The sequence below is a fragment of the Protopterus annectens genome, chromosome 1.part1, assembly GCF_019279795.1.
Source record: "Protopterus annectens isolate FY-2018-M chromosome 1.part1, PAN1.0, whole genome shotgun sequence".
Taxonomy (NCBI): Eukaryota; Metazoa; Chordata; order Ceratodontiformes; family Protopteridae; genus Protopterus; species Protopterus annectens.
The window spans coordinates 291,388,182-291,412,959 of record NC_056726.1 but is presented as its reverse complement, the minus strand read 5'-3'; the positions used below and the strand labels follow the sequence as shown (position 1 = coordinate 291,412,959).

At 46.0% G+C, this 24,778-nt stretch overlaps 1 protein-coding gene across 2 annotated transcripts in view; it reads left to right on the top strand.

Moving 5' to 3' along the window:
• Positions 1-24,778, top strand: part of POLDIP3 (DNA polymerase delta interacting protein 3) — a 1,331,876-nt gene that overhangs the window by 851,257 nt on the left and 455,841 nt on the right. The window lies entirely within an intron of this gene.

Sequence of the window (24,778 nt, the reverse complement as noted above, 5' to 3'; positions counted from 1 at the left end):
ATAATAATGTTTCCCCTTTGCAGTATCACTCCATTTACTTCTGTAAAATGTTGTAGCTGGAGCAACTTTATAGACTTACAGTTGTTGATGTAACTAGTTTACTGTAAGTACATGTAGTTGTTGGTTGTTTCATGACAAATGTAACTGTTTTTTGAAAACTGCCTGAAATTCACTTGGTAGTATAAACGCACTATGGTGGAGCTTTTCACCCCGGGCCTCCTCTGAAACTGGGCTGTGCCCAGTCAGACTTTCCCGGTCAACAAAGGCAGACAAATAAGTAAAAATAACCAGCTAATAACTGCAAATGCAAAGAAGAACTCCAAGTGTTCATACCTTTCATAATTTTATCTTATTTGTCAAGTCTACTTTCTTTAAAAAAACACTTCTCTGTAGCTTAAACTAAATGCATTAGTCAAGACATCCACCTCTACAAAAAGGAGAGTTCTTTTTTTTTAATTCTATGTATAATTTGATCAGTACAGTTTTATATCCCCAGCAGCCCAAAGTCACAGTGTTATAAAAACTTTAATTTGCATCTTTCCAGACTTTCTTTTCTTGTTGCAATGTAATACCTGAATGCATTACAGTTAAAAAAGTACTTTCCTACTTTATAATCATTAGTATGTACAGCAGTCACTGGTAAAACTTCCCATTTTCACTTGTAAAATGTCACTGACTGCATAGTATTCAGAACTGCTTTATATAACATGTATGTTTACAAATATTTATACAAATATTGAAAAGAACAAAAACTTCTTTCCTTCATTGTTTTTTTGAACATTAATGACATAAATCAGGATTTATGCTTGAGATTTCCCTCCCCAATTTAATGCAGTTTACAAATGTCTAGTCTTTCCAGCTACTTCTTGAGAAACTGCAGTTCACATGTCTAAATTGCATGCAGTGGGATGGATGGTTTACATTTCTTCCATGTATTTACTGATTTTTACAGTGTTGTTTTTCTTCCTAATCACCTTGGGCTTCCAATACCATGCTTACCGTTAAGGTCCAGGATACTCCTGACTCTGAGAAGGAGAGGCCCTTTCAACGTCCTGGCTTGTTTTCCCATTTAGCCTGCTCTTCTTCAAAAATGTCTTTAATCCTGCAGTAAAACATATCATGAAGAGTGCTGGATGTAGCAACTTGAATCTTACATCTGCCTCACTACATCAGTGGCTGCTGGGATTAACTTGTTTGTCTTGCAAATAATCAGTTTCCTCAAACACTCTGCTGTCCATAGTTTCTCATACTTTTCTGTTTTGTCACAGTTCTGACAGGAGTTTTCTTTCTGTTGATATGATTACATCTTTACAACCCGTATTGATAGCAGCCTGACCTTTACTACCATGATGCTTCCATTGTATGGAAAGCTTTCTACATGGCCCACCTCATAAGTAAGGGTATCTCATCCAGTGACAAGGAGGTGATAAAATCACTGTATTCTTCCCTTATAAGGCCCATTATTGAGTACAGTGCCCCATTCGGCATGTACCTCGCAAAGCACATGCAGCAGCTGGAGAGACCACAGAGGTTCTTCACCAGGAGAATCCAGGGTCTCAAAAATCTACCATACACAGATAGGCTGAAAGCCCTATGCCTCTACTCTGTTTCATACAGACTCCTTAGAGGTGACCTCTGTCTGGCATACAAGGCGATCTCGGACCCCGCCTTGATGGGACTGCTGCATATCCACAAGTCGAGCTCCACTCGGGTAACCCGTACACGCAGCCTCAGCCTGGTCTGTGACATCAATAGAGCTTGCTGGTGGGGCAAATTTGTGTCCCAGAAACTCCCCCATCTATGGAATAGACTCCCTGTCCACATCAAGCAGAGTACCTATTTACTCCGTTTTAGGTGCAATCTGGATAACTGGATGGGAAATAGAAAGTACAACCCTGGGATTCCACCCGTGTCCCTGTTGGACCGGGGCATCAGGTGCTGATTTGTCTATGCATGGGCTAAATTCTTGACTAGGCTTATAAGGGCATTAGGCCAACAGCCTAGTAACTTCCTATGATCCTATAATGTAGGTCTTGGCTGCTTTCTTTTTGCCAGATTTGAAGCATACATATGATGTGCCCTCTCTGTTAGCAAATCCTACTGTGGAATATCACTTTATTTGCTTGTTTATACTTTCATAAAATTAGATCAGTCTGTTTGTTTCAGTTTTTGTGGTGCAACAGAAGATCTCAAGTTTTCTCTTTGTTCTCTGTCTTCTAACTGTGATACTTTTTGAAATGGTTCATCTTGAGAAGCCTCACATTCAGCAAGTCTTTCCTTCATTTCAGCATGTGATATCTGCAGATATCTGCAGTTTATCAGCTCATCTAAGAAGCTGCTACTTCTGTTTTTTCAGCCTTTTTATCATTGTCTCACTTAAAATGTGCTGAGTTCATCTGATTTTTTTTTTCCAATTACTGGAAGCCGTCTGCTGTGCTGTAATGCTGAAATCTTCCTAGCTATAGCTTTTTTGTTGTTGTTTCTTTGATATTCTCTCAGTTTTTTCTTCATTCTTCTTTTTCAAAACCAAGAATTGTAATTATTAGCCAGTAACTAAATTTTACCCAAATTGATAACTTTTACTGGCTTTTTAAACAGTTTCTTAGTTTTCACACAGGGAGAGCGCTAATCAGTCTGCTGCTCAGTACAACTTTCTTGGAAGTCAGTGATGATAAAAGTGTTAAGTTTTCTTCAATCACCCCAGTTTTGTATGTTTGACTTGCCCGTTCATGGTAAAATTAGAGAAAGTTGTTTACTTTTAGTGTTTGTGATAACTGCCAATTAGTGGGGAAAAAATATCACTTTTGATTTTTTAGGGAATAAAAGTCTTTGAGATTGTCATAGCCAAGTTTCTGTGGATAGGAAAGCTTCTTGTTTTATAGTCTGTATATGGGAGTGAGTATGGGCTGAACAGACCAGTATCAAATTGTATGCTTATTGTGTAACATTTGCTTGTTTTGGTGCTGTTTGCATTTCATTGATAAATATGTTAAAGAGGGGAAGAGCTAATAAGAAGCCTTGGGGAATTCATATTTGCACAAGTTGAGTAGGTAGAGAGAGTGTCCTACTATTTTGCATTTTACTCATTGAGTTCTGTCATTAAGATACCTACTGAACTAAGCTATGTTTTTTTTAATTGAGGCCTACATTGGGCAGGCTGTAATAAGCTGGTGGGATATGAGTATCAAAGACTTGAGGGGGATCAAAAACAGGGTGGATATATGCACCTTATTTTATTCATAGTGTACATTGTCCAGAAAATATTGTCGCGCTGTCTCATTACTGTGATGTGGACAGAATTTGTGTTGGGTGTGAGATCTAAAAGATCCTACCGTACCTATAGAAAAGAGTAGGGGAGGTTTTGTGATGACTTGGCCAAATGTCCCCTTGTAGTATAAATACCACCTCAAGTCTCCCCTGAAGAGAGGCCACTAGCCTAGTGGGATTAACCAGATCAACAAAGAATTAAAAAGAAAAGAAAAAGTAAAAAGATGATAAGTTGTCAATCTCGCCTTCATTCTTGCTGGATGGGTTCGGAGCCGAACCTCGGCACCGACTCGGCCACTTACTAAAGCTCGAGAGCTAATTTTACCGGCTCGAGGCAACCCTATATCCCATGATGCTAGGCGATAACTACCCAGATCTCGTTTGCCGCTTTAGCCAGCGAGGTGCGTTTTACTGGCTCTTGGTAAGTGTTGGGAATTATATATATTTAGTTACCTTCCTGCTTAGTTTTTCCATCCCCTTCTTCGTTTAGCTTAACTTAACAGTTAATTTCAAACTTTTCCCCGTTAGCGCTAATTTTTTTCCCTTATCCCAAATTATTCTTCCTCCCCCCTAAGTTAGGCCTTGGGCCTGCTCCCTTTCCTGATAGGGATTCAGTGTTTTGTCTGTGGCGTGTTTGTACACTGTATCCCTCCTTTTCCTCAGTTTTTGTGTGGATTGGGCACGTGTTGTGCGTGTGTGTTTTTCTTTTTCTTTACATTGTGCCCTTTCACTTCGACAGCTATGTCGAAGGACACAAAGGTCTCAGGCTTCAAGAAGTGTGACTCGTGCTGTCAGAAGATGTCTCTGACAGACGGTCACACTTCTTGTGTTTACTGCCTGGGACCCCTGCACCTGCAGGACTCTTATTCCGTGTGCCATGCATTCAGCCCAAGAGTCCTGCAGGAGCGCAGGAACAAATTAATCTTAAGGGGCTTATTAAACCCCGAGGGCTCCCCAACTAAGTCTGTGTCGGGGAAGCCTTCGAAGCCAGCCAAGCCGTCGGCTCCAAGTTCCAAGCCTTCGGCTGGTGGCTCACTAACTGTGGCAATATCGGCTCTGGCTGGAGCCGATACATCTGAGTCACAGCTTCCAGTATCGGCTCTGCTCGGCGCCGATACCTCTGGACCTCAACCCTCACGGTCGGCTCCGGCTGGAGCCGACGTATCTTCGGCTCCTTTTGCTCCATCCATCTCCAGGAAAAGGTCCAGGTCCCCATCTTTGGAGTCGATCCATTCGGCTCCGGGGTCACCCTTGCTATCAGAGTGGAGCCATCAGAGCCGTTCTTCTCTGTCGTCCAGGCTTTCCTACCATGACCTTGAGAGAGTGGTCAGTAGACTGTTAAAGTCTCAGGCACTGGCCCAAATGCTTCATAGCCCGTCTCATCAGACAGTGGCTCTTTCAAATCCACCTACTATTCCTCCTTCGACTCTCCCCCAGAGATCGGAGCCGGAGCTCCTCGGAGCCGATACCTCCCCCTTCGGCTCCGTTGTCCTCTGCTTCGATCTCCTCCTTGATGCCTTCATTGGAGGGATCCGGGCGCCTGGTCTCTCTCACTGGCTCTGAGAGGGCGAGTGGCATCGGACCCTTGTCCGACCCCGTTTTCCCTCTCGGAGCGTCGGCGTTGGTGAGCTCAGCCCCGACATCTGCCTCGGAGCCGTCCCTGTCGGTGCGGCCCAGGGTTCCTAGTTCTTCGGAGCGGGAGCACTCTGGCCTGTCTGACAGGGGAGCCTTCGAAGTGATGAGGAGCGTACTAGCCCCAGTGCATGGTCAATGGTCAGCTCCATCAGCTCCTCCCACTACGGTGCCTGCTGATGTCTCTTCCCACTCTCTTGCTCCTGGACCCAGCGATCCAACGCCTCAGGTTTCCCCACTGGGAATATCTTCCTCTTCCGAGGCTTCTCCTAATCCGTCAGGTGAACCTCTGCGCAAGAGGACATGTAAGAGGAAGCATGTGGACTCCCCTGAGTCCATCACATCCGATACCGACTTGGATGAGTCGGAAGGATCCCCAAGGTCCCCCTCTGAGGATGTCTCTTTCAGACATCCTTGAAATCCTGAAACAGAGGGGGAACTGGTCTTCCCTTAATCCTTCCGAGGACGAGTCGGTTTACCTGGAGGCGTTTGGTTCTCGACCCTCCACCTCCTGGGTGTCTCCGCCTTTCGACCCCCTTATGGATGTGGTGGCACGGAAGGCGTGGATGGCTCCGGATTCGGTGGAACCCACCCCACGGAGGCCTTCCAAATTTATAACGGCTCCAGCTGATAGACAATTTTTATCAAAAGGTGTCCCGGTTGATGCCATGGTGGTGGCTGCAGCCACCAAGAAGGAACTAGCCGATCCTTCAGTGCCTATCCATCCTCCTAACAAGGATTCTAGGACTATGGATAGGTACGGTAAGCGGATGTTTTCTTCAGCGACCTTTGCCATGCGGTCACTGAATTACTTGTGTCACTTCACCCGCCTTCAAAGAGATGTTCTTAAAGAATTAGGTAAAGTTTTACAGGATCCGTCAGCTGCTGGGTCCCAAGATAAAATCAACTCACAGCTAGGAACCCTAAACTCCATTGTCAACTCCTCCATGCGGCTCATTTCATATGCAGCTGATGGAGCAAGTAGGGCCGCAGGCACAGGTGTGGCCTTAAGGCGTCACGCCTGGAAGCGGCTTTGTAATTTTGCAGACCCCTTCAAGGCATCCTTCACTAATTCCACTTTCGATGGTTCGACGTTGTTCAGGCCTCAAGTGAAAGATACCTTGAACAGATGCGAGCAAGATGGCAAGACTCTTTCTGCCATAGGAGTCTGTTTCTCCACCCCTTCCAGACCATATCCTAAGGGTCAAAAGGGTGGAAAGTTGTGGTTCCGCAAATCTCAAGGAGTCTCGCCTGACGCAAGAGGTCAGTTTACCCCAAGAGGCAGAGGGGGTAACAACAACAGACGCCGCCCAAGAGGCAGAGGGGGTCCGCAGAATGAGGGTAGCAGAGAGCCTCTCTCTGATGAACCCTTCCAGCATCCCTGAGGTGTTGCCCGACTGTCCACCTTCGGAGGCAGTCGGGGGAAGATTATCGCTGTACCCACAAGCCTGGCTCTCCCTCACTCAAGACAAATGGGTACAGTCGGTCATATCCGAGGGTTACAAAAGCCCCTTTATCCATACCCCAACTCAACAAAAGGGACCCCTTCCAGATGTTCCACCCAGTCTAAGGGAACAGGCAGTGCTAGAAATATCAAAACTGCTAGCAAAAAGAGCCATCCAGCCAGTCCTAGCAGACCAAATAGGATCCGGAGTCTACTCAAAGTTCTTTTTGTTACCAAAAAAAACAGGGGACTGGAGACCAGTATTGGATCTCAGCAAACTAAACAAGTTTGTAAAAAGAACAAGATTTCGGATGGTCACGCTTCAGTCCATTCACGGACAATTGGATGTGCTCAGTGGACCTTCAGGATGCGTACTATCACATCAAAATTCACAGGCACTCCAGAAGGTTTCTCCGCTTTCGGCTGGGGCCCAGTCACTACCAATTCAGAGCCCTGCCCTTTGGTCTCACTACAGCCCCCAGAGTGTTCACCAAATGTATGGCAGCGGTTACGGCTCACCTGAGGCATCAAGGATTCCAGGTGTTTCCATATCTAGATGACTGGCTCCTCACTGCCACCACCAGGCGTCAACTTCTTCAGGCCAGAGATTACATCATTCACATTTGCAGAGGGCTAGGAATCTCTCTAAATTTTGAAAAGTCTGCCTTGTCACCTTGTCAGTCTATTACCTTTATAGGCACCATCTTGGACAACGTGCAGCTCTCAGCAAAATTAACAGAGCAAAGGGTCTTAGATATTCAGAATCACGTCCATGTTCTTCTTCAGAACGACAGAATTCAGGCCAGGTATGTCCTGAAAGTATTAGGTCTCATGGCGGCTGCCATCACACTTCTTCCTCTTGCCCGCTTTTACATGCGTCTTCTTCAGTGGATGCTTTTCGCCCAATGGTCGTTTCAACAACTCCCTATGCGCCACAAGATCATGATAACTTCAACTTGCAAAAATCATCTGTCTTGGTGGATGTTGTCCCCTCAAGTCCATCAAGGCAGACCCTTTATTCCTCCCTCCGCAGTCACCACGGTCACATCGGACGCCTCCCTGATCGGGTGGGGGGGGGGCATTTTCAGGGCAGGACAGTCCATGGCACATGGCAACCTTTCGAATGCCACCTGCACATAAATGTCCTGGAGATGAGAGCAGTGCTTTTGATGTTGCAAGCCCTCCACGACTCTCTTCCCCTGGGGACTATTGCAATCCAAATGGACAATATGTCCGTAGTGTGGTATATCAACAAGCAGGGCGGAACCAAGTCTTATCCCCTGTGTCGAGAAGCACTCAGACTTTGGCAATGGGCGATCTCTTCTCAGCAGTTTCTGATAGCGACACATATCCCCGGGAAGTCCAACGTCATAGCGGACAAGTTGAGCAGAGCTATTCTCATGCCACACGAGTGGTCTCTCAAACAATCTGTGACGGAAGAGATTTTTCAGAAGTGGGGCCTTCCTTCCTGCGTTCTTTTTGCTACACCTCAAAACAGCAAATGCCCCGACTTCTTCACTCTCTTCCCCCTTCCAGGCCATTCCCCCAGAGACGCTCTAGTCCACGTTTGGCCTCGGGGACTTCTTTACGCCTTTCCACCCTTTCCATTAATAACACAGGTAATTCAGAAAGCAACTGCCTTGAGAGCCAAGATGATTCTCATTGCCCCTTATTGGCCTTGACAGATATGGTTTCCGTTCCTACATCGTTATCTCTTGGAGCAGCCTTGGCATCTGGATCCAGTACCAGATCTTTTGGCCCATCAGTCGGGGCAGCTGCACCAATCCCTCCATTCTCTCAACCTCACCGCTTGGTTGCTCTACTTCCGTCCCTAGCCAGGCTTCCTATGATTTCAAATCCCGTTCGGGATATTATAGTAGCTTCCCTTAAATCTTCCACCAGAAGGATCTACGCGAGTAAATGGCAACGTTTTTCCTTCTGGGCAAAGGATAGGAATATAGATCCATTCACTGCTCCAATTCACTCGGTCTTGGATTTCCTAGCTGAATTTTTTCATTCAGGATCATCATCCTCCACAGTAAAAGTCCAGTTGGCAGCCATTTCTAATTTCCACGTAGGCTTTTCGGACTGCAGCATCATGTCCCATAAGCTGTGCAAAGCATTCCTTAGAGGTGTCTTCTTACTCAAGCCCCCGATCAAAGATCCTCCGCCGCAGTGGGATCTAAACTTAGTTTTAACATCCTTGATTCTACCTCCCTTTGAAACTGCGTCTTCCTGTTCATTGAAGTTACTTTCTTGGGAAACGCTCTTCCTAGTCACTATTACATCTGCTAGGAGAGTATCTGAACTTCATGCCCTCTGCATTCGTCCTCCTTATTTAGTCTTTCACAAAGACAGAGTTTCTCTAAGGAAGAACCCCTCTTTCATCCCTAAGTGGCTTCGCAGACAAATTTAAATCAATCAATTGACCTCCCAGTTTTCTTCCCCAATTATTCGAACAGGGCGGAGCAAAAACTGCATTGTATGGACGTTCATCGTCAGCTCCGATATTATTTGGATAGAACTAAACAAATCAGGAAATCTGATCAACTCTTTTTATCTTATGCAGAGAATAGGAAAGGCCTTCCAGTATCCAAGGTAACCCTGTCTAGGTGGCTTTCTTCTCTGATCACAAGTATTTATCAACTCAGAGATAAAGAGTTGCCTTCTAGACCAAGGGCCCATTCAACCAGGGCGCTAGCTACATCAACAGCCTTTCAAGCCAGACTACCAATAGACAGTATTTGTGCAGCAGCCACATGGGTTTCTCCTCATACCTTTGTTTCGCATTACAAATTGGACATGGCCTCCAGAAACAGGGCTAATTTTTCGGGTCCACCGTTCTTAAGAGTCTGTTCCAATGAACCACCCAGGGTGAAGGTGCTAGGGACGCAGTCCCATCCAGCAAGAATGAAGGCGAGATTCACAACTTAACATTGAGAAGTTATGTACCTACCATAACGTTCCATGATGTCCTTCAAGGATGCATCTGCAGTCATCACATATGGGTTGTCCTGCCTCAGGCAGCCCTTCAGTCGGCCGGATTCCAAAGTCTGGGTCCGGCGTCGGCTGATGTCGCCCTTTCCCCGACGTCAGAGCACCTGGGGTATAAAAGTGTCAGCCGACACCATCTTCCTCAGTCTTTCTTGCTGCGTGGTGCCCGAAGCAGAAGCAGTTCGCAAGTGCCGGTAGGCCAGCTCCTGTAATTCAGCTAAACCGAAGACCTCAAAAGCTAAGTACCCTGTTGGGGACTCTTTCTTGCCTCAGCCGATGTCAGATAAAATTAATAATTGCTTAACTTGTGGGAAACAAATACCTCATAAGGATTTCCACTCTTACTGCCTCCCCTGCCTAGGCCCAGACCACGACGTCTCGGCCTGTTCAGCCTGTGCTTCCTTCAACCGACGCACTCTTAGACGTCGGGCGGAGTTTGCAGAGGAATTTTTTGGGGCTAGTTTTGCTTACAATATGCCGTCGGAGACTCCGACTTCACATTTAACAAAGAAACGGAAGGACAAGGACCGACACACGCGGGCCGCGGTTTCGGCTGAAACCACGTCCAGGCCTACCGCGAGTGTCTCGGTCTCGGCTGAAACCGAGTCCTTTGTACTTCCGACCACTGAAACCGTACAACCGACAACCTCGGCCCCGGAGGCCCCTGCTGTATCGGTTATTGAATCTCCATTAGAAATTGGTGTCCTGGAACCTTCCGACACCATTCCTCTAGACAAAACTACACCAGCACGTGGTGCAGCCAGGCCTCCTGCATCCATGTCCATAAAGGCATTCTCAAGGGCTAAAGCTGCTAAACATTCAAAATCTTTGCCTCCCAGGGTTATCCCTCAGGGACCCACTACAGGTTCTCAGATCCTTAGTCTAGCAGAGGACCTTATTTCATTAATTAGGGGCTCACAGCCTCATCCGGACAGGGGCTCTCAAACTCCTACAGAAAAAAGGCCCAGGGTTGAGCCCTCTGATCCCCACTCCTCAGATGAGGCCTCCGATGGCTCTACTCTTTCGGACTACCAGGAGGAGGTTTTTTCGGCCTACGAGGATTCTGATGCAGAGGAATCTATCCCTTCGGCCTCCCCTCCTGAAGAGCTGTCCTTTGGGGAAACTCTGCACACTATGAGAGAGCATTTCCAATGGCAGGGCCAGGAATTCTCTGATTCCAGGAAGAGATTAAGGACCTTCTTGCATTTGCCTCAGCATAGACCTTTGGCTATTCCCCCTGTTTTGAATGTCATTGATGATATGTACTCTGAGTCTAGCACAACCCCTGGCACTCTCCCTCCGGCTCCTGCCAAACCCGATAGGTACTACAGGGTCCCGGAATGACATCTTTTCCTTTACAAGGCCCACTCTGCTGATCCAGAAACTATTTCCCAGGGCCCTAAAGGGGTTGCAGCTGCCACTACAAAAAACCCACTCCCCTCTGAAAGGGAGTCCAGGGCTTTAGAGCGATGGGGTAAAAAAGTGTATACTTCTGCTACCCTTTCTATGAGGGCTTTAAATTGTCAATTTCATATGATTCAGTACCAAGAGTATTTGTTAGATGAATTGCATAAAAAACTGTCTTCACCTGAACCCCTAGATCGCAAATCACTTCAGGATCTGGTACATAACTCTCAACAGGTTAGCAACCATTTCTTGCTGTGTGGTTATGATGCATTGGAAGCTTCATGTTGGTCAGCGATGACAGGTGCAGTCATACGTAGGCATGCTTGGCTGAAGGAACAATCTCTGCCAGACCATGTTAAAGCAAAGCTTCTTGATGCTCCACTGGAAAAGCAAAAGTTATTTGGTTCCACTGCTCAGGAGGTCTTAAAGAAATTTGAAGAAAAGGCAAAATCTGTACAAACAGTCAAAGATTTTATGCAAGTCCAACCACCAAGATTCAGCAGAAGTTTGCCTTCCAAGAATTGGTCCTTTCCAGACACAGAGAGATTTCAGAGAGGCAAGAACAGGCGTGCCAGAGGTAGAGGGCAAGCTAGAGGCTCCTACAGAGGACGTCAATGGCAGCCTCCCAACCAGAGAGATAGTGCAGGGCCTACTACTGCTGCACACGGACAGACTCAATGACTTTACTTTGACACCGCCAACCAGGGCTCAATTGGAAGCACCTTTGGGTGGAAAGCTTTCCTTATTCTCAGAAAATTGGCACAGTATTACAAGGAACAAATGGACACTACAAATAATAGACAAAGGATACATGTTCCATTTCTACACATTACCAAAAAGAAAAGGTATGCCAGACCTGCCACCAAATCAAAGGGCAGAGGCTTTGAAACAAATTTCCAACTTAATGCAAATGAAAGCTGTAGAAAAGGTTCCTCTCTCAGAACAAGGCCAAGGATTTTACTCCAGACTATTCCTTGTTCCAAGAAAAGAAAAGCAATGGAGGCCTATTCTCGACTTGTCCGCACTGAATACTTACCTCATTGTGCCAAAATTCAAAATGCTGACTCTACAGCAACTCCTTCCCATGCTGGGCAAGGGGTCTTGGCTGGTAACTCTGGACCTCAAGGAGGCATACCTGCATGTCCCTATCAGACAAAGTTGCAGAAGACACCTCAGATTTTTTGCAGGTTCAGAGCATTATCAATTCTCAGCATTGCCATTTGGCTTATCTACTGCACCCAGAGTATTCATGAAATGCCTGGCATCAGTAATTGCACACTGCAGACTTCAGGGGATGCAAATATACCCATATCTGGACGACTGCCTTATACAAGCGGACAGCCAACAAATTTTGGTAAGACACTTGAATTATGCCATCCACTTACTTCAGGCCTTGGGATATACAGTCAACATTCACAAGTCAAGACATGTTCCATCCCAAAGAATAACTTTTCTGGGTGCGAATCTAGACACAACCACCCAAATGGCTTACCTCACAGAAGAAAAACAAAGTCAACTACCGGATTACTTCAAAAATCTGTCAAGACAAACTCAGCTGACTGCAAGGAAAATCCTGCAGGCCCTGGGTTACATGGCTTCTTGCATTCTTCTGATTCCACAAGCAAGGCTACATATGAGAAAACTACAATGGTACCTAAGGAGTTTATGGACTCAGCACAGTCACAGCTTGGAAGCTTTGATACCACTCATCCCATGCCTTCAAAGGGAATTTCTGTGGTGGGCTCAAGCAAGCCAGTCAAACAGGGGTCTGCCCTTCAGCAAACCAATAGCCAGCCAAACCATTACAACGGACGCTTCAGACCACGGATGGGGAGCGCACATGGAGGGAAGGTGCATTCAAGGACTATGGTCACAAAAAGAGCTACGCATGCACATAAACCAAAAGGAAATGCTGGCAGTGATACATGCAATCGAGGCCTTCAAGCTATTTCTACATCAAGGCCACCTGCTAATAAGGACAGACAACACCACAGTTATGTGGTACATAAACAAGCAAGGAGGCACCCATTCCTACCCTCTTTGCAGACTGGCAATGAATCTATGGGAACTTTCCTTGACACTCAATATAGAGCTGCAATCCCAGTTTGTGCCAGGAAAGGACAATATACTGGCGGACAGCTTAAGCAGAAGCATCATGGATGCACACGAATGGATGCTGCACCCAGACATCTTCCTTCAGATAACACAATCATGGGGGAGGCCGGACATAGACCTCTTTGCCTCCCCACACAATCATCAGCTGAAGAAATTCTGCTCAAGGACATACCACCCATAAGCATGGAAAGTGGACGCCCTCTCTTTCAGCTGGAGAACTCTAGCAGTGTATGCATTCCCACCTCTTCCATTAGTGACCAAGGTCTTACTGAAGATCAGGGCAGAGCAGCCAAGAGTGATTCTGATAGCTCCGGACTGGCCAAGACAGCACTGGTACCCATTGCTCAAGAGCATGTCACGCACGAAACCATGGCCTCTTCCACAATGGCCACGTCTCCTGACACAGCACAATTACAAAACTCTGCATTCCAACCTGAAAACATTGCAACTAACAGCCTGGAAAATACCTTGATTCCTCCCCAGGATAAGCTATCCAAGAGAGTGAAGGATATCATCATGGAAGCTCGCAGGCCTTCCACAAGAAAGGCATACTCAGCAAAATGGAAAAGATTTCTCACTTGGAGCACCACAAAGGGCCTAGATGTGAAAGTGATGAACATGGCACATATCCTGGAATACTTGGCAGAAATGCTCCACAATGGCCTGTCTTACTCTTCCATTAAAATTCATGCTTCAGCAATTTCAGCAGAGTACAATACTGATCCACCTGTCTTCTCTCATCCTCTCCTAAGGCAGTTTCTAAGAGGAATTAAAAACATCAATCCTCCAAGGAAACCACCAGTGCCTACTTGGGACCTAAACTTCGTGTTGGAAAAACTAACACTGCCTCCCTTTGAACCAGCAGCATCTGCAGAACTACAGTTCCTGTCTTGGAAGACTGCCTCCCTTCTGGCCATAACCTCAGCAAGAAGAGTATCTGAGTTACAGGCCCTCATGGCAGTACAGCCATTTCTTATTTTTCATCAAGACAGAGTCTCATTGAGAAACAATCCTTCATTTATGCCAAAGGTGGAATCCAGGGTCTCATTAAACCAAGCTATTCACCTGCCTACCTTCTTTCCAAATCCACAAAACAAAGGGGAAAAGCTTCTGCACACCCTGGACATACACAGACAGTTGCGCTACTACTTGGACAGAACTAAAAGTTACAGAAAACCTGACCAGCTGTTTGTAGCATATGCTGCTGGTGCACAAAGAAAAGCAATTTCAAAACGGACAATTTCAAAATGGATAGGGAATTGCATTCGTTTTTGTTACTCCTTTCATGGTAAAACTGTGCCAGCTAACATTAGACCTCATTCGACCAGAGCCACAGCCACCTCCACAGCCTTCTTAAGAGGGGTGGCTACCAAGGACATTTGAGAAGCTGCTACATGGAGCTCCGTGCATACATTTTCCAAGCATTGCAACTTACCTTTATATTCCAGATCCAGAGCAAGCTTTGCTACGGCAGTCCTGCAGGGCATTTTAGCTACACCATCCTTTACATAGATCCTCCACCTCCAGATTGGCTATGGTATTCTACCCATATGTGATGACTGCAGATGCATCCTTGAAGGACATAGTACAGTTTTGTACCTACCATAAATGTAGATGTCCGATAGGTATGCATCTGCAGTCAGGTTTACCCTCCCTCCTTCCCCTCTGTGGTATTTCTTGGGTACTTTTCCCTCTCATAGCTAGTTGGGGTTATCTATTATGGTGTATTTGTTTATATATATATATATATATATATATATATATATATATATATATATATATGTATATATTTCTGTGCATGTTTGGAATCTATTGCATTTCTCCAAATTTAGCCTTCCTTAGAGGGCACCTGGCATCTGGGACAAGAAAAACTGAGGAAGATGGCGTCGGCTGACGCTTTTATACCCCAGGTGCTCTGACGTCGGGGAAAGGGCGACATCAGCCAACGCCGGACCCAGACTTTGGAATCCGGCCGACCGAAGGGCTGTCTGAGGCAGGACAACCCATATGTGATGACTGCAGATGCATACCTATCGGACATCTACATTTATGGTAGGTACAAAACTGTACTTTAGTTGTCTTCTCTCGCCTTCTTTCTTGCGTCCCGCCCTCCATCCCCCTAGCCTGGACAGACCGAGAAGATTTTCCCTTCTTTGAAGGATCCTGATGTTAAGTTGTCAATCTCGCCTTCATTCTTGCTGGATGGGTTCGGAGCCGATCCTCGGCTCCGACTCGGCACTTGCTTAGCTTGAGAACTCCTTTTACCAGCTCAAGGCAACCCTATATCCCATGATACAAGGCGGAACTACCTCAGATCTCGTTTGCCGCTTTGCGAAGAGGTCTCCTTTTTTGCCAGCTGAGGTAAGTTTGAGTTTTCAAACAGCTTTAGTCAGGGTTTGTCTTCCCCTTTTTCCTATTTTTTAGTGTATAGTGTCACATTTAATCACCCTATTCCTCTTATAGAAAAAAATTTTTTACTTTATAAAAAGTTTTAAAAATTTTCAGTTAGGCCTAGGCCTTCCTTATTAATCCCTATCTGTGTGTCTGTGTTTGGGGATTAATTTGTGTGACTGTTTTTGGTGTGTGTGTGTGTCTGTGTGAGTATTTTATTACTCTTTTTCCTTAGACTATGTCTAAAGAGGTAAAGGTCTCGGGCTTCAAGAAGTGTGACTCGTGCTGTCAGAAAATGTCTCTGACAGACGGTCACACTTCTTGTGTTTACTGCCTGGGGCCTTTACACCTGCAGGGCTCCTGTGCTTTGTGTCACTCTTTTAGCCAGCGAGTCATGCAGGAAAGGAGGAACAAGTTAATCCTCCGTGGCTTGCTAAAGCCGGAAGGTTCACCCACTAAACCTGGTTCCAGTAAGCCTTCCAAGCCATCCAAGGGTCAGGCTACAGCTTCCAAGCCTCCCCCGGTGGCTCCGACTCCTTCGGAGTCGAGATCGGCTCCGGCCGGAGCCGATCTTTCTCCTTCTCAGCTAGGGTCGGTTCCGATCGGTTCCGACACCCAATCTGCTGTTGCCTTGTCGACTCCGGCTGGAGCTGACACAGTATCCAGTATCGGAGCCGAGAAGCCTTCGGCTCCATCTGGAAGCCATAGGACGTCGGCTCCGATGACTTCCTCCAAGAAGAGATCTCGGTCCCCGTCTTTGGAATCTATCCACTCGGCTCTGGGTTCTCCTCTTTTGTCGGAGCGGAGTCATCGGAGCCGATCTTCGAGATCTTCCAGGCTGTCTGACCACGATTTAGAGAGGGTGGTAAGCAGGCTGTTAAAGTCGCAGGCACTGGCCCAAATGCTCCATAGCCCGTCTCAGCAGACTTTGGCTATTGCTTCACCCCTTGAACTTCCTCCTCCAACTCCCCACCAGAGTTCGGAGCCGGAGCTTCTCGGGACAGCGACTGTTTCGGCGCTGGAGCCGATACATCCTTTTTCGGCTCCGTCGTCTTCGGCTCCGATCTCCTCCTTGAGACCTTCCTTGGAGGGATCCGGTCGTCTAGTTTCCCTAGTCGGCTCCGAGGGGGCTAGTGGCATTGGACCCTTGTCCGACCCCGCTCTCCCTCTCGGGGCTTCGGCTTTGGTAAGCTCGGCACCGACATCGGCCTCGGAGCCTTCCCTCTCAGTGGAGCCGGGAATTCCTATTTCCTTGTAACGGAATATTCCGGTCTCCGGGAGGGAGCCTTTGAGGTGATGAGGAGTGTCCTGGCTCCTGAGCCAGGTCAACGGTCCATCCCTCTAGCTCCTCCCTCTTCGGTGCCTGTAGACACCTCTTGCCAGCCTCTTGCTCTCAGGCCCAGGGATCCATCGCCCAGGTTTCCCCATTGGGAATATCTTCCTCTTCCGGTTTCTCCTGATCCTGCAGGTGAACCCCTCGGAAGAGGACGTAAGAGGAAACACACAGACTCCCTGAGTCTACTACATCTGATACCGACTTAGATGAGTCGGAGGGTTCCCACGATCCCCTCTGAGGATGTCTCCTTTTCAGACATCCTTGAGCTCCTCAAACAGAGGGGGAATTGGCCATCCATTGACCCCTCCGAGGATGAGTCGGTATACCTGGAGGCTTTGGATCCCGACCCTCCACCTCCTGGGTGTCTCCGCCTTCGACCCACTTATGCAGGTAGTGGCTCGAAGGCGTGGCAGCTCCAGATTCTGTGGAACCTGTCCCCAGGAGACCATCCAAGTTTATTACGCCCCCTACGGACAAACAGTTTCTTTCCAAGGGCGTCTCTGTGGATGCTATGGTGGTGGCGGCCGCCACTAAGAAGGAATTTGCGGATCCTTCAGTACTTGTCCATCCTCCTAACAAGGATTCTAGGACCATGGACAGGTATGGAAAGCGGATGTTTTCTTCAGCGACCTTTGCTATGCTCGCTGAACTACCTTTGTCACTTCACCAGGCTTCAAAGAGATATTCTCAAGGAACTAGGTGAAGTGGTCCAGGATCCTTCTGCTGCTGGGGCTCAAGAAAAGATTGCCTCACAGCTAGCAATCCTGAATTCCTTATCCAACTCCTCCATGCGGCTCATATCCTATGCGGCCGATGGAGCGAGCAGGGCCGCAGGCACAGGAGTGGCTCTTAGACGTCAAGCCTGGATGCGGCTTTGTAATTTTGCGGACCCCTTTAAGGCGTCCTTCACCAATACCCCCTTTGATGGTTCGGCTTTGTTCAGACCTCAGGTGAAGGATACCTTGACCAGGTGTGAGCAGGACGGTAAAACTCTTTCTGCCGTTGGAGTCCATTTTTCCACCCCTTCTAGACCATATACCAAGGGTCAGAAGGGAGGGAAGATGTGGTTCTGCAAAGCCCAAGGAGCTACACCGGACACACGTGGTCAGTTTACCCCCAGAGGCAGAGGGGGTAACAATAATAGACGCCGCCCTAGAGGCAGGGGGGGTCCTCAGAACCAGGGCAACAGGGAGTCTCTTCCTGAGAAGCCCTTTCAGCACCCTTGAGGTGTTGCCCGACTGTCCACCCTTGGAGGCAGTCGGGGGAAGGATTTCGCTGTACCCAGTAGCCTGGCATTCCCTTTCACAAGATATGTGGGTACAGTCGATCATATCCGAGGGTTACAAAATCCCCTTCAAAAGCTATCCCGTACCTCAACAATCCCTTCCAGACATCTCACCCGGTCAAAGGGATTTGGCAGAACAGGAGGTTTCAAAGCTCCTAGAAAAAAGAGCCGTCCAGACTGTTCCGGCAGACCAAGTAGGATCCGGCGTCTACTCAAGATTCTTTTTGGTCCCCAAAAGGACGGGAGATTGGAGACCAATATTAGACCTGAGCAGTCTAAACAGATTTGTCAAGAAGGCAAGATTCCGGATGGTCACGCTTCAGTCCATTCTGCCCTTTCTGGGCAAGGACAACTGGATGTGCTCTATAGACCTTCAGGACGCGTACTATCACATAAAGATTCACAGGCGCTCCAGAAGGTTTCTCCGCTTTCGGCTAGGGACCAGTCATTACCAATTCAAAGCCCTGCCCTTTGGCCTCACTTCAGCCCCCAGAGTGTTTACCAAATGTATGGCAGTGGTCACAGCTCATCTGAGACGTCAAGGATTCCAGGTGTTTCCTTATTTAGACGACTGGCTCCTCTCCGCCACCACCAGGTGTCAGCTTCTTCAGACCAGAGACTACACTCTGCAGCTATGCAGGAGTTTGGGAATTTCAGTGAATTTCGAAAGATCTTCTCTGCGGCCTTGCCAATCTATCACCTTTATAGGCGCAGAATTAAACACCGTCAAAATGTTAGCCAGACTAACAGATCAAAGAATTCTGGACATCCAAAAATACGCTCGGATTTTATTGCAGAGCAGCAAAGTCAAAGCCAGGCTGATACTAAAGGTTCTAGGTCTTATGGCTGCGCCATTGTTCTTCTACCACTAGCTCGCTTCCACATGCGTCTTCTGCAGTGGATGTTATTCACTCAGTGGTCGTTCCACAGTCTTCCGATGAGGCACGAAATCTTAGTCACACAATCGTGCAGGACTCATCTGAATTGGTGGATATCTTCCCCTCTTCTTCATCAGGGCCGACCTTTTGTTCCCCTCCTCCGGTTGCCACAGTTACTACGGATGCCTCTCTGATCGGGTGGGGGCATTATCAGGGCAGGATGGTCCACGGACGTGGCAACCCATAGAATACCATCTGCACATAAGTGTCCTGGAGATGAGAGCGGTGCTTTTAACGTTGCAAGCCCTCAACAACTTTCTTCCCACGGAGACTATTGCAGTACAAACGGACAACATGCCCGTGGTCTGGTACATCAACAAGCAGGGCGGACCAGGTCCTATCCGTTGTCGAGAAGCTCTCAGACTTTGGCAATGGGCAATCTCCTCTCATCGGTTTCTGATAGCAACGCACATCCCCGGCAGGTCCAACCTCTTGGCGGACAGGCTGAGCAGATCCATTCTCATGCCTCACGAGTGGTCTCTCAATCAATCTGTAGTGGACCAGATTTTTCTGAAGTGGGGCACACCTTGTTGCGATCTTTTGCTACACCCCAAAACAACAAGTGCCCCGATTTTTTCACCCTCTTTCCCCTACCAGGCCAACCCGTGAGAGACTCTCTAACCCAGGATTGGCCCCGGGTTTCCTCCCTTTCCCTTGATTCCACAAATCATTCAGAAAGCCACCGTTTTGAGGGCCAAGTTGATTCTCATTGCCCCTTACTGGCCTCAACAAATTTGGTTTCCGTCTCTGCATCGTCACCTCCTGGTGCAGCCCTGGCATCTGGACCCAGTTCCGGATCTCTTGATCCACCAGTCGGGTCAACAGCACCGGGCCATTCATTCTCTCAACCTCACTGCTTGGTTGCTCCACTTCCTTCCCTAGCCAGGCTTCCGATGATCTCTGATTCAGTCAGAGACATCTTAGTGGCTTCTTTAAAGTCGTCCACCAGAACCGTTTATGCTAGCAAGTGGCGACGTTTTTCTATTTGGGCAAATTCCAGGAATATTGATCCCTTTACTGCTCCTGTGCATTCTGTTTTAGATTTCCTGGCTGAGGTTTTTCAGTCAGGATCTTCTTCATCTACAGTAAAAGTTCAACTGGCTGCTATTTCCAAGTATCATGTTGGCTTGCATGATAATAACATTATGTCTCATAGATTATGCAAGGCCTTTCTGAGAGGAGTTTTTCTCCTAAAGCCGCCGATAAAGCATCCTCCTCCGCAATGGGATCTAAATTTAATGTTGGCATCCTTGATGTTACCTCCCTTCGAACCGTCTGCTTCATGTTCTTTGAAATTATTGACCTGGAAAACTATATTTTTACTGGCTGTCACTTCAGCAAGAAGGGTTTCGAGATTCAAGCTCTCTGCATCCGTTCCCCTTACTTGGTTTTCATAAGGACAGGGTATCCTTAAGAACGAACCGTCCTTTCTCCCCAAAGTTGTGTCTCAAACCAATATTAATCAATCCATAGATCTACCAGTTTTTTTTCCCAAACTATTCTGACAGAGCTGAACAAAAGCTTCATTTTTTGGATGTCCATCGTCAGCTCAGGTACTATTTGCATAGAACTAAACAATTCAGGAAATCGGACCAATTATTTGTCTCCTATGCAGAAAACAGGAAAGGTCTCCCAGTGTCTAAAGTGACCTTATCCAGATGGTTGTCTTCCACCATTTCTTATGTGTACTCTCTCAGAGGCAAGCAACTACCTTCTAAACCGAAAGCACACTCAACCAGGAGTCTGTCCACTTCTGCAGCCTTTCAGGATAGACTACCCATTGATACCATTTGTGCAGCAGCTACTTGGGCCACTCCTCATACCTTTGTCTCTCATTACAAGTTAGATTTGGCCTCCAGAGACAGGGCCAGTTTTGGTTCCACAGTTCTCAAGAGTCTGTTCCATTGAGCCACCCGGGATACAGGTGCTAGGACGGTCCCATCCAGCAAGAATGAAGGCGAGATTGACAACTTAACATTTAGAAGTTATGTACCTACCATAACGTTCCATGTTAGTTGTCTTCTCTCACCTTCTTTCTTGCATCCCTCCCTCCTTCTCCCTGGCCTGGACAGATCTTGAAGAGTTCCTATCAGGTTGTTTACTCCTGAGCCTTCATTAGGGGACTCTTTATTATGAACTTGGGTTTCCTAAATATGTTAGGTTAGTTCTTAGCAGGGTAGGTTAGCTACCAAACGAGATCTGAGGTAGTTCCGCCTTGCATCATGGGATATAGGGTTGCCTCGAGCTGGTAAAAGGAGTTCTCAAGCTAAGCAAGTGCTGAGTCGGAGCCGAGGATCGGCTCCGAACCCATCCAGCAAGAAAGAAGGTGAGAGAAGACAACTAACATGGAACGTTATGGTAGGTACATAACTTCTAATTCTTGCATTTTCAGCCAAATAGCTTGTCCCAGAGTAGCTACAGCTTAGATAGCGACCTTTAGAGGGTTATCCCTTTTTTCTCCTCTTCTCTAGTTGGAGGACTATATTGCCTAATGTTGGTTCCAGCTACCACACGAGATCCGAGTAGTTATCGCCTAACATCATGGGATATAGGGTTGCCTCGAGCCGGTTAAATTAGCTCTCGAGCTTTAGTAAGTGGCTGAGTCGGAGCCGAGGTTCGGCTCCGAACCCATCCAGCAAGAAAGAAGGTGAGAGAAGGCAACTAACATGGAACGTTATGGTAGGTACATAACTTCTAATTCTTGCATTTTCAGCCAAATAGCTTGTCCCAGAGTAGCTACAGCTTAGATAGCGACCTTTAGAGGGTTATCCCTTTTTTCTCCTCTTCTCTAGTTGGAGGACTATATTGCCTAATGTTGGTTCCAGCTACCACACGAGATCCGAGTAGTTATCGCCTAACATCATGGGATATAGGGTTGCCTCGAGCCGGTTAAATTAGCTCTCGAGCTTTAGTAAGTGGCTGAGTCGGAGCCGAGGTTCGGCTCCGAACCCATCCAGCAAGAAAGAAGGCGAGAGAAGACAACTAACATGGAACGTTATGGTAGGTACATAACTTCTCATTAAGTCACTGTTTAGGAGATATGTTAGTGTTTAAGTGTGATTATATTCTTCCAGGATATTGGATATTGGTGGGTGTAGAGCTAATGGGCTATAGTTAGACAGTTCAGGGGAGTTTCTACCAGTATGCAGGGGAGTAATATGTTTTTTCCCCAGAGGGTTGGAACATACGATTCACTAATTGATCAGTTGATCAGTATAGACACTAGGTATGCTAATACTTTTGCACCTCTTCATTAAACAAAGATTGTCGGCTGCTGATCTTGTTGTGGTGGGTTTAAGTTTGTGATATTTTTTGATGGTGTTGGTGGTGGAAACAGAGTTGCGAGAGAAGCTATGAGTGGTTATTGATATATAAGTAGTAGAGGACTACATTTTTGTTGTTGGGAAAAGGAGGTCGCAGCAGCTACAAAGTGATCATTAAATGTACAGGCAGTGGAAGAATTTGATTCTGTAGGTAGAGAGTTCAGTTGTCTTTCTGCCTAGTTGTAGTAATTAGTGGCCAAGAATTCTTTAGGCTTGTTAAGGTCAGTCTGTTGAAAGTTATGATCTTTGTATTTTTTATTTTGTTCTTGTTTGTAAGTACTTTGGTCTTAGTGAGTTTTTTTAAGTTGTCTATAGGTTTAATAGTTTGTGTGGCTTTTTTTCTTTATGCCACTTAGTCCAGGGTTGGACCATGTTTGTTATCAAATGTTTAGTTTCATGAGTTAGCTATAGTACTGTTATAGCTTTTACTTTCTTTCACACAGTGGTCAAGAGTGCTGCAAACAGTGCTTTTAAAAGTATTCCCTGATTCATGTAGAGGTACGGTTTTCAGGGGTGCCCATTTGCAGTGCATTAAAGTACCAGTACGGTTTCTGTTGTAAACTTAGATTCCGCACTTGTGTTAAAATAGATGTTTAGGGGTTTATGATAGTTTCTGATTATGTAGGTTAGGTGATAGTCACTTAGGGTGTCAGGGTACCGGCTTCCAGTATTTTTTTCTGGAGTGTTAGTATGCAGTTTAGGATACATTTTGTGATTTTTGTAGGTTATTTAATCAGTTGCGTAAAGATACCCATAATTATTGTTTCTTATTTTATGTTGAATAAGATCCAGGTTATTCTTTTTTCTGTTGTGCTGCTGTTGTGAATATTAGATGATGTGTAAATACCTATGAAGCACATACTTTTTTTGCGCTTTAATTCTGTGAAAGGTTGCTAGGACTCTAGCTTTATCATAGTTTGGTATTGAATAGTAATAATAGGAAGATAGCTATAACTGTTTTTATTATAGAGTGGCAACATCTGCTGCTTACATTGTTGTACAATAGCTTCTTATGATGCTAGAACTGTGAGGGATGATTTCTTCATCCTGCGTAGGATTTAGCCATGACCCTGTGATCACCATGATGTCAAGAAAGAATTCAAGACAGTCCAGTCATGCATCTCTGAGATTTTGTTACATTTTGAGGAGGGAGTAGAGGAATTATTTATTGTTGTATAATGAGGAACTGAGTTCTGGTCACTATCTACTGATAATACTTTTTTTGGTTGTTGTGGTGTTAGCATTTGGTGAGGGATAGAATGTTATGAATAAGCTTTTGTTTGTTTTAGGTTTGCAGCTATGAGATTCAAACATATGATACTCTTCAAGTAAATTACTTGTTTGAACTAAAGGTGTTGGTAGTTACAAAGGCTAGGTAGTTGTTCATTGGTCCATATTTTAGGACTAGGCTAACTGCCCTTGCAGGCCATTTTAACTCTAGCCAGTTATCCCATTTTTTAATTAAACCCTGCACCTTGTATTTGTAAGGTAAACATATTAACCATTATGCCAATGTGGATGGAAGTAAATACTTTAATGGGAGTATATGGTTGAGGAGGTTCATATAGAGTCCGTATTTGTAGGCAGTTTGTGGTTAGCAGTGAGTTGTGCTGGGACTAGAGAGCTTAATGCTAGAGATGTGTGAAAGTATAGTGCTTTTTTTTCTCTAAGGAGTAGAAGCATTGTGACAGAATAGGGGTATGGAAAAGAGGCTGTAAGTTTGGTAGCCCATGGAGGTGGCTGGGGAATTTGGGTAAGGGCAACGAAGCAGGCCACATCTCCTTCAAAGCAGGCAACAGTCTGCACATGAGTAATAGAGTACAACCTATTTGTAGGGTAAAAGAGAGGATTCCCAAAGATAATAAAAATCAGTAATATTTTAGTAAAAACTGTGGTTTAAAATGTTCTAATATTTAGCTAATATGGAGGTTTGGTAGTGGTCAGAAGGCCAAACCTGTAAGTTCGAATGAAGTAGAGAAGCAGAAGTAAAACAGTTGTTGGAGATAATTCTGTAAGGACCACTGCTGGAGAATGGTGTAAACACTGAGTGGGAAAATGGAATGTTTGGAGTTTTAGTGCTTGAGCAGAGCACTCTTGCTAAGCCTAAGAGTTAACAAATAAGTGGACAACCTTCTAAGTAAAATAAGAAATAGTCTTGAAGAGTAAATCACAGGCTGTTGAATATAATCGGGAGCCGAATAACCAGCAATCTATTATCTTGCTGTAGATGTCATATGTTCCAAAAATGATGATTTAAAAAGGTTGCACTGTATTAGTAGTTCTTCCAAAGTCGGGCCTTTTTGCAGTAGGCTGAGGGAGCAGGTCAGTCATGGAATTTATACTCTAGATAGAAACACAAGAGAATAAAATGAATGAGGAGTTGTGGAATATTGAGACTTAGCATAGTAGACCTATATATGTATCATATTCATTGTGAGGTTTTTATGCATCACTGCATGAATTACTCAAAGGTTACAAGTGCTGAATGTACAATATATCATAATTAACAGATTCCATCAGCAAGGTGTCAGCTACTATAGCCCTTCCCATGATGTATCTGACAAAGAACATTGTAAAAACAGAACCCTGTCAGCAGCAGACAGAAATGACAGCATTCCTTATATATTTGTTTTTCTAGGGATGAGG